A 16,341-nucleotide genomic window follows, 5' to 3' on the forward strand; every position below is an offset into this window, starting at 1 on the left:
GAGCTTACCACCTCCTGAGGAAGCCTGTTCCTCTGAGGAACTGCTCTAACTGTTAGAAAATTCTTCCTAATGTCTAGACGGAAACTCTTTTGATTTAATTTCAACCCGTTGGTTCTGGTCCGACCTTCTGGAGCAACAGGATTTGAATCTGGGTCTTTCAGACCCTAGTTTGACACTCTAACCACTAGACCACACTGGCTAGAGATCTCTCAGTTCTGCAAGGCAGGTCACAGCAGGTTCATCTAGCCTCATGGCAACAGACACCTGATAGCATTGAGAGCATTCTTTTCCCTAAAAGAGTTAGGTACAGTGAATGAATTCCAGTGTTTTTAGCAAAGGGTGTATCAGCGTGCTTGGGCTGCCACAAAGGATATCTTTGTCTGCTTTATAAATCAATTACAGCTCTCCTGGTTAGTTGTGCACTTAAAAAAAAAAAAAGCAAAATTGCAAATTACTGTTAATAGAGATATAAAAATCACAGGTGATAAATGCTGCCTCAGAAGCAGCACTCCTTCACAAAAGGAAAGAGTGCTTTTCCCCAAATGGTGCCTACAGGGAAATGTGCATGCATAAGAGGAAAACTCTCAGAACCGTTGTTTTTTGCTCAAATGCAAATGTATGCAGATTTAATCAAGAGATTACCATACAATTAATTGACTGCCGCTTTTTAAAATAAGATGACAGCTCTAATGACATCCCATCGTGGAAACACAAGCACGGAACATTTTGGGAAGCTCTTCCGCCTTCTAGACAAGGACACAGCTTCGTCCTAGACACTCCGTGGTTTTCCAAGAACATTTTATCCTACTATCTTTAGGTCAGCGAAGCACACGCTCTGCTGCACAAGGCGTAGAAGGGGGGGGGGAACCAAGGAAGGTTGACTGCAGATCTCAAAAAAGCTCACATCTTTAGACTCTGCACGTTAACATCCTTGCCATCAAAGTCCTGCGGATGTGCCAGTTGTCAGGCTCAGCACAAGAGAAGCATGCAGGGGACTCACAATTTTAAGAGGCGGTGACAAGCTGCAACAACAACTTGTTGGGGAGTATAAGGCAGCTTCATGTGTTGGGGAGGGGCTGTAGCTCAGCAGTAGAGCACCTGCTTGGCATGCAGAAGGTCCCTGGTTCAATCCCCGGCATCTCCAGTTAAAGGAACCAGGCAAGTAGGTGATATGAAAGACCTCAGCCTGAGACCCTGCAGAGAGACACTGCCAGTCTGAGTAGACAATACTGACTTGGATGGACCAAGGGTCTGATTCAGTATAAGGCAGCTTCATGTGCTCATGTGTTCAACAACAACCTTGATGATGCTGGGAGTGCTCCTGATAACATCAATTTTAAACAAATGCAGTCTGTAAAGCTGGATGCGTGAGGGGCGGGAGAACCAAACTACTCACTAAGTACTTCTTTAACATAGCCTAGCAATATATAACCTAGAACAGCAATTCCCAACCTTTTTGAGTCATGGAGCACTTTTCAGGAGAGAAATTCATCATGGAGCACTAATTTTCACCTAGAACCTAAACTGAATGACAGTAGTATCTTTCTTTCCAATCTCTTCACAGAGCACTAGGAGATGTTTCGTGGAGTCCCAAGTGCTCAGTGGAGCACAGATTGGGAACCGCTGACCTAGAAGGTGCATCATTATAGATTCTGAAAATCAGAGAATATAGTCAAGACTACTCAGGTCCTATACTCTAACCTCCTGCCCCTCCACCGCCACCAGAATACAAAATGAGGCATCAAGAAAAGCTGTACTTTGTGCAATGAATAAAGTTATGCAGATTAAGCAAATTCACATGCAGGCTTTAATTCTGTATAATGTATCCTGACCCTGATAGCCTTTCTCTTGCTTTTGTAGAGTTCAACAGGCTTCCAAGAGTATTGTTGTAATAAGTGATGAAAACTTGTTTTTTCAGAAGCAAACACATGCACACACACATACCAGGAAATCTCAAGTTATCATTGATTCACAGGGTCGCCATGAGTCAGAAGCGACTTGACGGCACTTAACATACACACCTGGAGTAGATTTTATTGTACTAGGCCAAAGAGCATTACAAAACCAGGCCAGGTAAAACATGAATTACAGAAAATGAAAAATGAAAATGATCAGGAAGACTGGTAACCTATCAAACAAGATTCATCCTACCCAAACAAATACAAGTTCAATTGTTAAAATATCCCATGTTCTATAAAACAAAAAATGTTGGTTAAGAACTTTGAATTTCAGACACAACTTCTGCATGAATTTTCTTGGTAGCCAAAGCATATACAGCTACCATGTGGGTAACATATGGGTCTGCGTCTGCAAGAAGTAATGTTATTTTCTCCACAAGTTTGCATAAAGACAAATTTGCTAAAACAGCCGCAAGAAATGTATGACTCTGTTCCAAACATAAGAGGACAAAGCAGCACATACTGAGCAGAACATCCTCAGCCTCTGACACACTACAAATATATGTGCGCTAGGTGACCTGTTTTCATAAGAACATAAGAAAAGCCCTGCTGGATCAGACCGAGGCCCATCAAGTCCAGCAGTCTGTTCACACAGTGGCCAACCAGGGGCCTCTAGGAAGCCCCCAAACAAGACGACTGCAGCAGCACCATTCTGCCTGTGTTCCACAGCACCTAAGATAATAGGCATGCTCCTCTGATCCTGGAGAGAATAGGTCTGCATCATGACTAGCATCCATTTTTACTAGTATCCATGAATAGCCCTCTCTTCCATGAACATGTCCACTCCCCTCTTAAAGCCTTCCAAGTTGGCAGCCATCACCACATCCTGGTGGGATGATGAGAGTACTGTCCTGTTTACATGGGTTCTGCACTCAAGGGAAAAAAAGGTAGAGAAAATCAGCATATAAAAACCAACTCTTCTTTTTCTTCTTACGAATATAAAAGATACCCTGCCGTGCCAGACCAGTGGTCATTCTAGTCCCACATCCTGTTTTGCACAGTTGCTCTGGAGGGCCAACAAACAAGACATGGAGGTCAAGGTCTTCCACTGATGTTGCTCCCTGTCATTTATGTACAGAGGCTTACTGACCTCTGAACATGGAGGTTCCCTTTAACGAATCAATCCTATGCCCTTTTTAAAGCCATCTTCAGGCAACTGTGGTCCCAAATCATACAGAACTGCAGTCCCAAAGCAAAGTTCAGTTTTTGCTGGTTGTCGGCAGCCCAGGAAGAGGTAATGGAGTGGCAAACCCACATGGCCACTGGCCTGGTCCTTCTCGAATTGAGCCGTTCACATCTGCCGGTCTAAATTGAGCCACCATGCTGTGGTTGTGGGCTGGGTTCTGCACTCATTTCCTACAACCGCTTTTGAGCCCAATGGAGAACACAAAAGAAAAGCCCTGCTGGATCAGACCAAGGCCCATCAAATCCAGCATTCTGTTCACACAGCGGCCAACCAGGTGCTTCTAGGAAGCCCACAAACAAGACCACTACAGCAGCATTATCCCACCTGTGTTTCACAGCACCTAATATAACAGGCTCCCACTTAAGAACACCACCTTTGTATACCAGACTGCAAGAATGTGCAAAGAGATGTTTTCGCTGGCCCCCACGTAGAGCTGTTGAAAAAAAAACGGTATAGTTCGGCTTCGGCAAAATTCGGCCCGTTTTTATTCGGGCCGTGCCGAAGTCCGAACTCCCCCGCTTCGGATCCCTGGAAATTCGAAGGGGATCCGGAGTTCGGGGGGAAATTGGGCTCCCCGCACGCCTTCAGGGGGCTCCCAGCTGGGAGGGGCAGATCTGTTTAAAGGGCCCCCCACGCGCCTCCAGGGAAGCTCCCTGGAGGCGCGCGGGGGGAGGGGGAACAGATCTGTGCCTTCCAGCTGGAAGGCACAGATCTGTTTAAAGAGGCCAAATTCGCTGAATTTATTCAGGAACACCTCGAACTCGGCGAATTCGGCTCCCTGGTTTCCCCCCTTTTTGAGTTCGGTTCGTTCGAACCGAAAAACCGCCGAATTGCGGGAAATTCAGCTGTTTTTTGGTTCGGACCGAACCGAATCAACAGCCCTACCTCCACGCTCACTTTTCATGGAACTCCCTGGGGACTCAAGCCTATTCCTTAGAGGTACTGTAAAGGCTTGCAACGCCTTATGGTGCTAGGGTGAAGCCAGCAGGGAAGGGAGGGCAGCTTTTAATGGCATTTCAAATTCTGTTTTCGTGGAGGTTGTGTGCGTTAAGTGTCGTCAAGTTGCTTCAGACTCATGGTGACCCTATGAATCAATGTCCTCCAAAACGTCCTGTCTTTAACAGCCTTGCTCAGGTCTTGCAAACTAAGGGCCGTGGCTTCCTTTATAGAGTCAATCCATCTCTTGTTGGGTCTTCCTCTTTTCCTGCTGCCTTCCACTTTTCCTAGCATGATTGTCTTTTCCAGCAACTCTTGTCTTCTCATAATGCGACCAAAGTACAACAGCCTCAGTTTAGCCATTTTAGATTTGAGGGTCTGTTCAGGCTTGATTTGATCTACAACCCACTGATTTGGTGGGGTTTTTTTGGCAGTCCACGGTAACCATAACACTCTCCTCCAACACCACATTTTGTGGAGGTTACATTTGGTTAAACTGCTACCCCATTTCTATCCTTCGAGGCAGAACAGGCTCTGAGCTAAGCAAGCAAGGAAACACACAGATATGAGGAACAAACAACGTTTTTCGCTCTAACAGCACTACTAGGGTCATTTTCCTTCTGTGGGAAACTAGTCACGAGATTGATCTTGTCGACTGCCAAGCACAGCGCACTCAAAGAAACTTTCAGGGGTGGGGGAAATCTCGAGCATCTAAAAACTGCGCTGGATTACAGACTGTGACATATCAGACCTTACCTGATAAATTTTGTTGATGCCCCTTTAAAACAGAATTCAGCTCCTTTCCCCCCATAACGATATAAAATGCTGCCAGGATAAAGGGATTTAAAACGTTTTGTCAGAATAATAAGTAGATATGACAGACACAGGGAGCAGGCAGAATAATAAGTCTGTTGTATAATGGCAGTCATTGTGGTGACAGGTGCGCTTGAAATGCCTAGTCGGATAATAAATGTGCTTCTCTCTAGCACCTTTGAGGGAAGGGATAAAAAAAAAGAATCACAGTGCACTTTTCCAATAGTAATTTGCTTGGGCTACCACGCAGTGCTACTGACAGCGAGACAGTGGAAACGGACAGTTAAAAGCATCGAACTGAGTTGACCTTGGCAAAGGGGTAGGATGGGGTCAAGGAGAGATAACTGCAATTTGTAGGGGCCTTCTGTGACATCATGGAAGTATGCAGATGAGGTAAATTGCTAGAGCTAGCTCTAGGCATATGGATCAAAGTCTGCGTTCCCTCTCTTTCTCAGACCAAGGAAGATTTTGCAAGGCAAGGGTGGGCACAGCAAGGCAGGACTCCAGCAGGGATAAAGCAAAATACCCACACAACGGTAGAACTCATTTGACAGTCACAGCAGACAGCTTCCAAATGGGTCAGGCTTGACCGACCACCTTCCATGCTTTGGCCTGTGGCTTGCAAAAAGCTCCGTAGCTGGACTGTCTGCAATTTGCCTCTTTGTTCAGAGAGCTTGGTGATGATGTACAGGCCCAAGACTTGACATTCCTCAGGCTCCAGAGCGAAAGCCCAGGGCAGGTAAAGGTAGTCCCCTGTGCAAGCACCGGGTCATTACTGACCCATGGGGTGACATCACATCCCAACGATTACTAGGCAGACTATGTTTACGGGGTGGTTTGCCATTGCCTTCCCCAGTTATCTGCACTTTACCCCCAGCAAGCTGGGTCCTCACTTTACCGACCTCGGAAGGATGGATGGCTGAGTCAACCTCTAGCCGGCTACCTGAAATCAACTTCCGTCGGGATCGAACTCAGGTCATGAGCAGAGCTTTAGACTGCAGTATTGCAGCTTACCACTCTGCGCCTTGGGGCTCCTCCAGGGTAGGTACAAATCCCTAAGCTCTTTTACTTAAGACTCTCTTCATCCTCTACCTCCATTTTAGCTACCATTCTTACATTTCTCCCACAATCAGGGGTCTGGCCACCCTTTGGAGCCCGTTTGCTCATGCCCAGTACACTTCCAGCCTAGCAAATGGCGGGAGTGCAGTGATAGAAATCAGCAGACCCTGACTCAGCAGGCCAAGAGCCTGGCAAATCAACCTGCAAAGGTTCCTGTAATGCACCATCGATTCCACCCATCAGCTTTCTTGCAAAAGTCACCAAGGTGGCAAACGCTCGATGAACAAGCCATTAGAGGGTGTGACCCCTGAATAAGGAAAGCTGAATCATAAGTGAGCATTGTATGAACTGCTGGGGGGGAGATTGCACCTTTAAGGAACCTGACGATTTCACAGTCACACAAAACACAGTTGAAAACAGCCCCGGCGAGGTGTCCTCCCTCCTACGCCGAGGCAGCTGCAAACAAGTCCTTCCTAGAGGTGTTAAGATTGAGCAAAGGAAAGTACCATGACTGCCTGCACTAGCTACCCTTCCATGGCTCAGAATTTTGTAAAGCCACAGTATTGAGTAAGGTGTGTGTGATGAGAATGGGGAACAGTATGAACACATGAAGCTGCCTTCTACTGAGTCAGACCCTTTTCCATCAAAGACAGTATTGTCTACTTAGACCGGCAGCAGCTCTCCAGGGTCTCAGGCAGAGGTCTTTCCCATCACCTACATGCCTAGTCCCTTTAACTGGAGATGCCGGGGATTGAACCTGGGACCTTCTGCATGCCAAGCAGAGGCGCTACCACTGAGCCACAGCCCCTCCCCACATACCATGACTGCCTGTGCTACCCATCTGTGGCTCAGAATTTTTTAAAGCCACAGTATTGAGTAGGGTGTGTGTGATGAGAATGGGGAACAGTATCGCTCTAATTCAGTTAGTACTGTAGGGCCAAAAGTGACTCAGCAAGTGGATTGGCCAACTTCACCTTAAGTGCACATCTGGTGTGGTGGGCTGGCGGTGAAGAGCACTAAAAAGCAAAGGATGCACTCCAGCGCATCTGCTCTCTCCCAAATGGCTGCAAATTCTTCTGTTCCAAAAAGGCTTTCTCAAGAGCCCTCCAAAATGCAGTACAAGCCCCTCCTAAGTGCCATCAATAGCTTGAGCATGATAAACACATTAAAAAACCTCTCAAGCTCTTGTTCTGTTGCTGTCGTCATGTTCCTCTAGGAGTTTGGGCGAAACCCATCAGTGCATAAAAAAGAAGTTGCAAGATTCAGAAGTGGCACATACATCAGCCGTGTCTGCATGTGGACACCATCACATGTGAGGGAAGTGTCCCAGGGGGAAGGCAGGTCCCTTTTCTGCCAGGACACTCTTATGCTCCCCCTGCCCCTCCCCAATAGTATGCCCAGCTGTCAAGCACTGGTCTCCGGAAAGAGCAACATCGCTATTTGAAGCCTTTCAGATGGCATCTCATTTTAGTGCCTAACACTGCAGAGTCCAAGGGCTGACCATCTAAGCACTTAAATCAGAAGCTTGAACATCTGTGGTCGTTTCAAGCAAAAGTCTACAGGAAATTGAGCTGCTTTTAGATACAAACCAAAACCAAAAGCCACACAAATAAAGGGGGGAGGGAAAATAGTTGTCTAGGGTCCTGATGGGATGCGGAATGGTACAGCATAGCCTGATCTCATCAGCTCTTGAAAGCTAAGCTACTTGGAAGGGACACCTCCAAGGAAGACTTTGCAGAGGAAGGCAATGGCCAACCACCTCTGCTTAATCACTTGCCTTGAAAACCCCACCAGGAGTCACTGAAAGTTGGCTGCGACTTGATGGAACTTTACATGCACACAAGGTCCTGATCTTTTCTTTTCACCTTCCCTTATTTGTTAAACATCCTGCCTGATTAAGAGTTATAGAGAACTTGAAAGCCTTCATGCTGTTGTATGTCCTTTTGGTTGGTCCTAATAGAAGGTTATTATGTGGGTTTTTTACTTTAGGATCAACATGGCTACTTGCTTTAGATACAGGAGAAGTAATGGTCGTGCATTCCCATCCTCTATCCCACCCACCCCGACACCAGGCTGGTGTTTTGATTTGTTGAGAAGTTGAACAGCAGAGCATGTAATAACAAGGAGAAATAAAAGAGGGGAGGGGCTGTGGCTGAGTGGTAGGGCATCTGCTTGGCATGCAGAAGGTCCCAGGTTCGATCCCCAGCATCTTCAGTTAAAGGGACTAGGCAAGTAGGTGATGTGAAAGACCTCTGCCTGAGACCCTGGAGAACCGCTGCCGGTCTGAGTAGACAATACTGACTTTGATGGACCAAGGGTCTGATTCATGTGTTCATAAGGGCCACACCAATAACAGGAGATAAAAAAATAAGGCCAAGGCCAGTGGTATGAAATAGGTAAAAATACATTTTATTACTCAGAGCATCTAACCTATTCCTTCATACACAGATAGACCAGTGAGGAACAATCTCAGTTCCAACAGCAGTTACCTGTTCAGAAGTCACATAAGGCACCAGGGAGACAGGAGAGTTTCACATCCTCTGCTGGACCTACATCGTCCCTCTCAACTACTCATACGTACCATACACATACTCCACATCTGAACTGGGGAGACAGTCTTAATTCATAGAATCTTTCTCTGGGAAACAGGACGCTGGACTAAATGAGCCACTGGTTTGATCCAGCAATGCTCTACTATCTGGACAAGTGCATTCTGTGGCCAGCCACAGAGAAGACCCTATTTCTTGCTAATGTTGTCATGTCTCAGAATAACAGAATCTAGAATACAGCCCTTAGAGAGGACCTCAGGGGGCACATGGGCTCTCTTGGGTAGACCATGCTTTCTGAGGCATTTCAGTCCCAAGCCAAGTAGCACTTTGATATTCAAAACAGCATCTTGAACTAAGCATAGGAACACACTGCAATCAGTGTGTTCCTATGTGCAGCCAGACATAGCTCCAGGTAGATGTGTTCTCATCAGCCTACCCTGCCAAGATGCCGGTTGCAGAATTCCATATTAGCTGCAGCATCTGGACCATCGTGGTGTAGTGGTTAAGAGCGGTGGTTTGGAGCGGTGAATTCTGATCTGGTGAACCGGGTTGGTTTCCCCACTCCTCCACACATGACATCAGCTGGGTTACCTTGGGCTAGTCACAGCTCTCTCAGCCCCACCTCCCTCACAGGGTGTCTGTTGTGGGGAGGGGAAGGAAAGGTGATTCTAAGCTGGTAAGGCTGTCAATTCGGTTCGTCCCAAACCGAAAAACAGCTGAATTTTCCCCGATTCGGCGGTTTCTAGCTCAGATGGAACTGAATTAAAAAAAGGAAGAAAACAACGAGCCGAATTCGGTGAGTTCAGGGCAATCGCCTAATAAATTCAGCAAATTCAGGGACTCTGAATCAGCAGCATAACCATAAAGGCATTAAAAACACATTCGCGCCTTTCCACGGCTCTGGGGGGGCATGTTTGGAGGTAGAGGTCCCAAACTTTCAGTGTAGCTTCAGGGGACCCTTCTTGCAAGAACCGCCAAGCATTGTAAAGATTGGGTCAGGGGGTCCTGAGATATTGGGCCCGGAAGGGATCCCCCCCAAAATCGCCAATTGGAACAAAGGCATTAAAAACACATTCGAGCCTTTACGTGGCTCTGGGGGGGCATGTTTGGAGGTAGAGGTCCCAAAATGTCAGTGTAGCTTGAGGGGTCCCTTCCTTCAAGAACCCCCAAGTTTTGTGAAGATTGGGTCAGGGCCGCCCGAGATATGGGGCCCAGAAGGGGTTCCCCCCAAATCGGCCACAGGAATAAAAGCATTAAAAACACATTTGCACCTTTCCGCGGCTCCCTGGGGGCATTTTTGGAGGTAGAGGCTCCAAACCTTCAGCGTAGCTTGAGGTGACCCTTCTTGCAAGAACCCCCAAGTCTGGTGATGATTGGGGCCGGGGGTCTCGAGTTATGGGGCCCGGAAGGAGTCCCCCCACCCATCTGCCCATTACAGCCTTTAAAAACACATTCGAGTTGGGCCATACCCTTACCCCGGCCTGGGGGTCTGGTTGCCTCGGCAGCTGGGCCGTACCATTACCCTGGCCTGGGGGTCTGACTAAAAGGCAATTAATCCTGAGTTATGGGGTCCCCCCATCCACCCATTGGAATGAATGGGAGCAGGCAATCCTTAATGTGCATCTAGAGAGCGGCAAATCCAAGGCAAAACCTCCCGTGCCAGAGAGTAGGCATGTGTGAGTCTGCTAGAATCGTATTGGATTACTCCTGAGTCCTCCCAGTCCCTCCTCCTGATAGAAGAGAAGAAGACATCCACAGTAAGACCCATTTGGGGCTTTTCTCTATAATTCTCTATAATTTTTTTTCTGTGTATGTGTATGTGGGGGGGGGAGATTCTGTGTGTGTGTGTGTGTGAGGGGGGAAGCCAAAGGGGGGTGGGCTTGATTGCCTCTGTGTGGGACTGTGCTTTCTACTGTTTTCACTGGTTGCCAACTTCGTGTGGAGTTAACTGTGGGTCAGTGAATCTCTCTCTGGCTGGTTCCTATTGTTTCCAATGGGCTGTGCAGCCGCTCCTGTTGTTTCGAATGGGCTAGCCTGTCATTCGTTTTGAGAAAACATCCCCTGTAATGTATTTCAGTGGAGTCAATGCAAGTCAACCGACATTCCCCTCTCCCATTATCTTCAATGGGCTGGGCAGCCTCTCCCATTGCTTCCAATGGGCTGACTTGTCATTCATTTTAGTACATCCCTTTTAATGGCTTTATTCCAATAGGCAGATGGAGGGGACCCCTTCCGGGCCCCATAACTCGGGGGCCCCTGACCCAATCTTCACAAAACTTGGGGGTTCTTGCAAGAAGGGTCCCCTCAAGGTACACTGAGATTTTGGGACCTCTATCTCCAAACATGCCCCCCCCCCAATGTCTTTATTCCTGTGTGCAATTTTTGGGGGGACCCCTTCTGGGCCCCAAATCTCAGGACTCCCTGACCCAATCTTTACAATGCTTGGGGGTTCTTGCAAGAAGGGTCCCCTCAAGCTACACTGACATTTTGGGACCTCTACCTCCAAACATGCCCCCCCTGAGCCGCGGAAAGGTGCGAATGTGTTTTTAATGCCTTTATTCCTGTGGGCGATTTGGAGGGGACCCCTTCCGGGCCCCATATCTCGGGACCCCCTGACCCAAACTTTACAAAACTTGGGGGTTCTTGCAAGAAGGGTCCCCTCAAGCTACGCTGAAATTTTGGGATCTCTACCTCCAAACATGCCCCCCCAGAGCCACGGAAAGACGCAAATGTGTTTTTAATGCCTTTATTCCAATTGGCGATTTTGGGGGGGGACCCCTTCTGGGCCCCATATCTCGGGACCCCCTGACCCATTCTTTACAAAACTTGGGGGGTTTTGCAAGAAAGGTCCCCTCAAGCTACGCTGAAATTTGGGACCTCTACCTTCAAAAATGCTCCCCCGGAGCCGCGGAAAGGCGCGAATGTGTTTTTAATGGCTTTATTCGGCCGAATTTTCCCCCAAACTTGGAACTTGGTGCCGAATTCCACGGATCCGAATCGGGGGAGTTCAGACTTCAGCATTTCCCGAATCATAACGGGCCAAATTTTGCCAAATCTGAATTTTACCGATTTTTTTTTTCAACAGCCCTATAAGCTGGTATGATTCTTCCTTAAGTGGGAGAGGAAGTATTATTCTTCCTTAAGTGGGAGAGAAAGTCGGCATGTGAAAAACAACTCTTTTTCTTCTTCAAGGGCAGACTCACTTAGAATGCATTACAGTAGTAAATTGTGGAGGTTCCAAAAGCATAGAGAACTTGTTTGCAAAGGTCAGTTTGCTTAGGAGATTATACACAAATCACCTAAGTACAACCTTTTAAAAATGATGCTCTTCGGCGTCATTTCGTATTGTTTATGTAACAGCAGACACAAGAACATTTTCAAGCTGATCACGTCCTCCAGCAACGACACAAGCACACCATTGATAACTCGTAGCTCTCCCCTTTCCCAGAACATCCAACCATCCATATTGCAAGCTTTGCCTGGATTCACCTTCAGCTTGTTAAGCCTTCAAACCATCTGGTTCACAACGAAGACCATGGCTCCTGGCTGCTTAGTTAATGAAATGTAGAGCCAGGTATCATCACCATATAGGGTTGCCAACCTCCAGGTACTAGCTGGAGATCTCCTGCTATTACAACTGATCTTCAGCCAATAGAGATCAGTTCCCCTGGAGAAAATGGACACTTTGGCAATTGGACCCTGTGGCATTGAAGTCCTTCCCCTCCCCAAATCCCATCCTCCTCAGGTTCTGCCCCAATAATCTCCCGCCAGTGGCGAAGAGGGACCTGGCAACCCTATCACCATATCAACAATGCTTAGCCCCAGAGCTCTGGACCATCTTTCCTGGTGTCTTCTTATTAAACAACAAGTGGGGCAAAAGAGACATTCTCCCCAATAGCCATTTTTGTGATTGTCTTAATGACAGGAAACAAAGTCCATTCAGAGTTATAACAGTAACACCCATCAGATGCTCCAAATGGTGAAGCAAGAGGCCATGGTCTGCTATTCAAAACCATTGAAAGAGAATCAACAGGGAGAAGTCCCCCCTCTTCCTCCAGATACAGATCAATGAAACTGGTCAAGAAAAGTTGCATCGTTCAGGAAACCGAAGTTGCTCCGCCACCACACAGTCAGTAACTTCCCAGAATAAGAACATTCGAGATAGGACTCTTGCTCAAACTATAATGACACCCAGAGACTACGACTTTTGAGGATGGAAATCCCCCTACACTAAAAACTCTGTAAATGAGCTGAACTAGCAACCTATCCTAGAACTTGGATGGAAGATCACCAAGGAATACCAGGGTCATTATATAGAGGAAGGCAAAGGCATGGGAACATAAGAAAGGCCATGCTGGATTAGACCTAGGTCCATCAAGTCCAGCAGTCCAGTCACACAGTGGCCAACCAGATGCCTCTAGGAAGCCCACAAACAAGACGACTGCAGCAGCACCATCCTGCCTGTGTTCCACAGCACCTAATATAATAAGCACGCTCCTCCAATCCTGGAGAGAATAAGTGTGCATCATGACTAGCATCCATTTTTACTAGTATCTATGAATAGCCCTCTCCTCCATGAATATGTCCACTACCCTCTTAGCCTTCCAAGTTGGCAGCCATCACTACATCCTGGGGCAGGGAGTCCTACAATTTAACTATGCGTTGTTTGAAGAAAGACTTCCTTTTATCTGTTTTGAATCTCTCACCCTCCAGCTTCAGCACATAACCCCACGTTCTAGTATTATGAGAGAGGGAGAAAAGCTTCTCCCTGTCCACTCTCTGTCAGTCTCTTGCCTTCAAAACCCTACTGTGACTTGAGGGAACTTTGCGCAGCAACCTAACTGAACCAACCCAAAAATAGATGAGCCTAACTTGATGGGTAAGGCATAGATTGCTTATGAAGGTCTTCACAACTCCTGACAGCCATCAGCATCCCCGAGGAGCACCACGCTGAAGTGATTGAAGCAAACATAACAAGCAGCACCCCCTGAAACCCCCAACCTAAGTTCGGCCTGGGCAACAATGTCCAAACCAGCCTGGCTGAGCTGTTTTCTACCCTTCCAAGTTACTGCTGCCGTTTGCGAGATTTAGTCCAATCTAGAGACAACTGTCCAGTGCTAATCAGGTTGTTTATGTATGGGTATTTTCACTCACGTTCACCCCCACCACCCCTGTCTGCCTCGGTTGTTCCTTGGAGTTATGAATGAGTTTTCCTTCCATTAGAGATGACCTCGCTTCCAGCCCTCACAAATCCTGGACCTTCCTGTTCCTCTATTAACCCCATTCTTCTCTCTCCCCTGAGCTCAGCCCAGGTGAAATCCCCGTACATAAGGAAAAGAGTGAGACATACAAGCTTAGTTTCGCTCACAGTCAAATACAAAGCAGCATTTCAAGAAGCAGGGATCCAAATACTTCCAGCTTCCTGGGAGCTCTTTCTGAGCAGAAGAAAGGCTTTTTAAAACCAAGGCTTGGATTTCTCTCCCCACCCCCCGCTTCTTTTCAGATTGCTCCGCTTTTTGTTTCATGTTCTTGAAATGCTTTTTTATGCGGCAATTGGGTTTGGGGAGGGAGGGAACTTTTCTTTCACGACAGCCAATTACGAAGCAGCATTTCAAGGGGCAGGGATTCAAATTCTTCCTGATTTGAGCTTGGAGACTGCTGGTGCATAGACTCCCAACAGGAAAGTGTGAACCTCAGGTAAAACTCCCATACATAAACAACCTCAGAAGACTTGCTCAATCCAGTCTTTTTAAGTCAAGCCAAAAGTTGGTGACTTTGAGGTGGTGAGGTCATAAAGGAGGCCGCTCAGCAGACAGAAGAAGCAGACAGGGAACGAATGAAGGGGGGGGGGAGAGGGAGAGGGAGAGGGAGAGGGAGAGGGAGAGGGAGAGGGAGAGGGAGAGGGAGAGGGAGAGGGAGAGGGAGAGGGAGAGAGAGAGAGAGAGAGAGAGACGACATCCACTGTCTACGCAGCACAAGTATACAAGTTACTCAAAACACTGTAATCCACTAAAGAGAAAATTATACAAACCAGTAAGCTCACAAAGCAAAGCATTTAATATTGATTCCCATATTCAATATTTCATGAGAGCTACCCTCCCAGAAAACAACAGAGCTAGAGAGTGTCAGATCCAGACAAATGCTGCGGTTTTGGATACAGGGTGGGCAATTCAGATTTCTTTTTGGAAAGGAGCCCTTCTCTTCACCCCTCTTATACGGAGGTCCACAGAGACTCTGGGAGTGTACTGGCAGGGCTTCATCAGGACAAATTGCTTGGCCCCAGCATCCAAAGCAGTGGCTGAAATCCAAAGACCCAGGCAACCCATTTCTTGTGCCCAAAGGAGCACTGGGCTGGTGTTTCTCATGAGTAGGCACACCTCCTTCCCCAAACTGCTTTTGGAACTGAGGGCCAAACTAGAGGAGATGTTAGAAGATCTGTGAATGGGTCTCCCGACTGTTCCCCTATCGGCAAGTAGCAACAGAATTCAGAAAGCTCCCCTGGAAGAGCACTGAGCAGAGGTAACGATAAGGAATTTTTTTTTTCTCTGTCACTACTACTATCACAGTAGGGTACAGATGAGCTCTACTTTGTGATGTGTCTGATTTAGCTTGGTACCACTGGCATGGAGGATCTCAGTGGTAGAGCATCTGCTTGGCATGCAGAAGGTCCCAGGGTTCAATCCCCGGCATCTCCAGTTAAAGGGACTGGGCAAGTAGGTGATGTGAAAGACCTCCGCCTGAGACCCTGGAGAGCCGCTGCTGGTCAGAGTAGACAATACTGACTTTGATGGACCAAGGGTCTGCTTCAGTAGAAGGCAGCTTCATGTATGTATTCATGTAAGTATCCTTGAAGAAACTCCCCCAGCTCATGGTAGTGTTGCCATCTGCCTGCCTACTAATCCGCTCACGTGCTTGCTGATCCTTGTGGTAGAAAGAGTGTATGTAGAAGTTGTGTCTGAACCAAGAAATGATAGTGACGCTTCAGTAATTCCACCCACGTTTCTATGGATTCACAACGGAGGTTTGGGGGCTTCCTAGACTGTCACTCTAAAGTGACAGCACTTCTGGATAATCACGATAATCAGCAGGCCAAGCAGCCCTAGCTCAGGGGCAACATGGTGCCCACTGATGTATTTCTTGGCACCCACCTGCTTCTTCTACAAAGAGTCAATCGTGGTTTCTCCTTCACCTTACTGGAACAGGAGGTGCCTCAGAAGAGTCCCAGAGGCATCACCTTTGTGTCTGCAAGCAGCACCCATTCCAAAAGAGCTGCCTCCATCATAGAAGGGTGCTTTGCTTGGAGCCTCTTGACATTTTGTGAAACTTCCCAACATGTTATAATGGGACCCAGCCCACATGGCAGCCATTTTGTTGTTGTGCCCATTGCCTGTTATCAAATTCCAAAAGTTCCCACATCTTTAACAAGGTGGGGCTATGATAACAAGGGGGGGCTATGATAACATGCAGAATCCCTCTGCCTTTCAGAGGTATTCGTATAGGGCAACCTGTGAGGTGCTATCCTCCTCATGGAGCCAAAACTATGGAACTTCCTCCCCAGGGATAAGAACATAACATAGGCCATGCTGGATCAGACCAAGGCCCATCAAGTCCAGCAGTCTGTTCACACAGTGGCCAACCAGGTGCCTCTAGGAAGCCCACAAACAAGACAACTGCAGCAGCACCATCCTGCCTGTGTTCCAAAGCACATAATATAACAGGCATGCTCCTCTGATCCTCAGATATTAGTCTGTCCCCTTCTATCATGGTCTTCCACCACTGAGTGAAGACTTTTTTGTTTTGGAATTTCTGCAGTGGTCCCTTTTTCCTGCCTGTTATTTGC

General features: G+C 47.4%; 1 protein-coding gene across 1 annotated transcript in view; it reads right to left on the reverse strand.

Annotated features, from left to right (window-relative positions):
- The window catches only part of MAN1C1 (mannosidase alpha class 1C member 1), a 190,187-nt gene that overhangs the window by 107,166 nt on the left and 66,680 nt on the right, over positions 1–16,341 (reverse strand). The window lies entirely within an intron of this gene.

Source organism: Euleptes europaea, chromosome 3, assembly GCF_029931775.1.
Source record: "Euleptes europaea isolate rEulEur1 chromosome 3, rEulEur1.hap1, whole genome shotgun sequence".
Taxonomy (NCBI): domain Eukaryota; kingdom Metazoa; phylum Chordata; class Lepidosauria; order Squamata; family Sphaerodactylidae; genus Euleptes; species Euleptes europaea.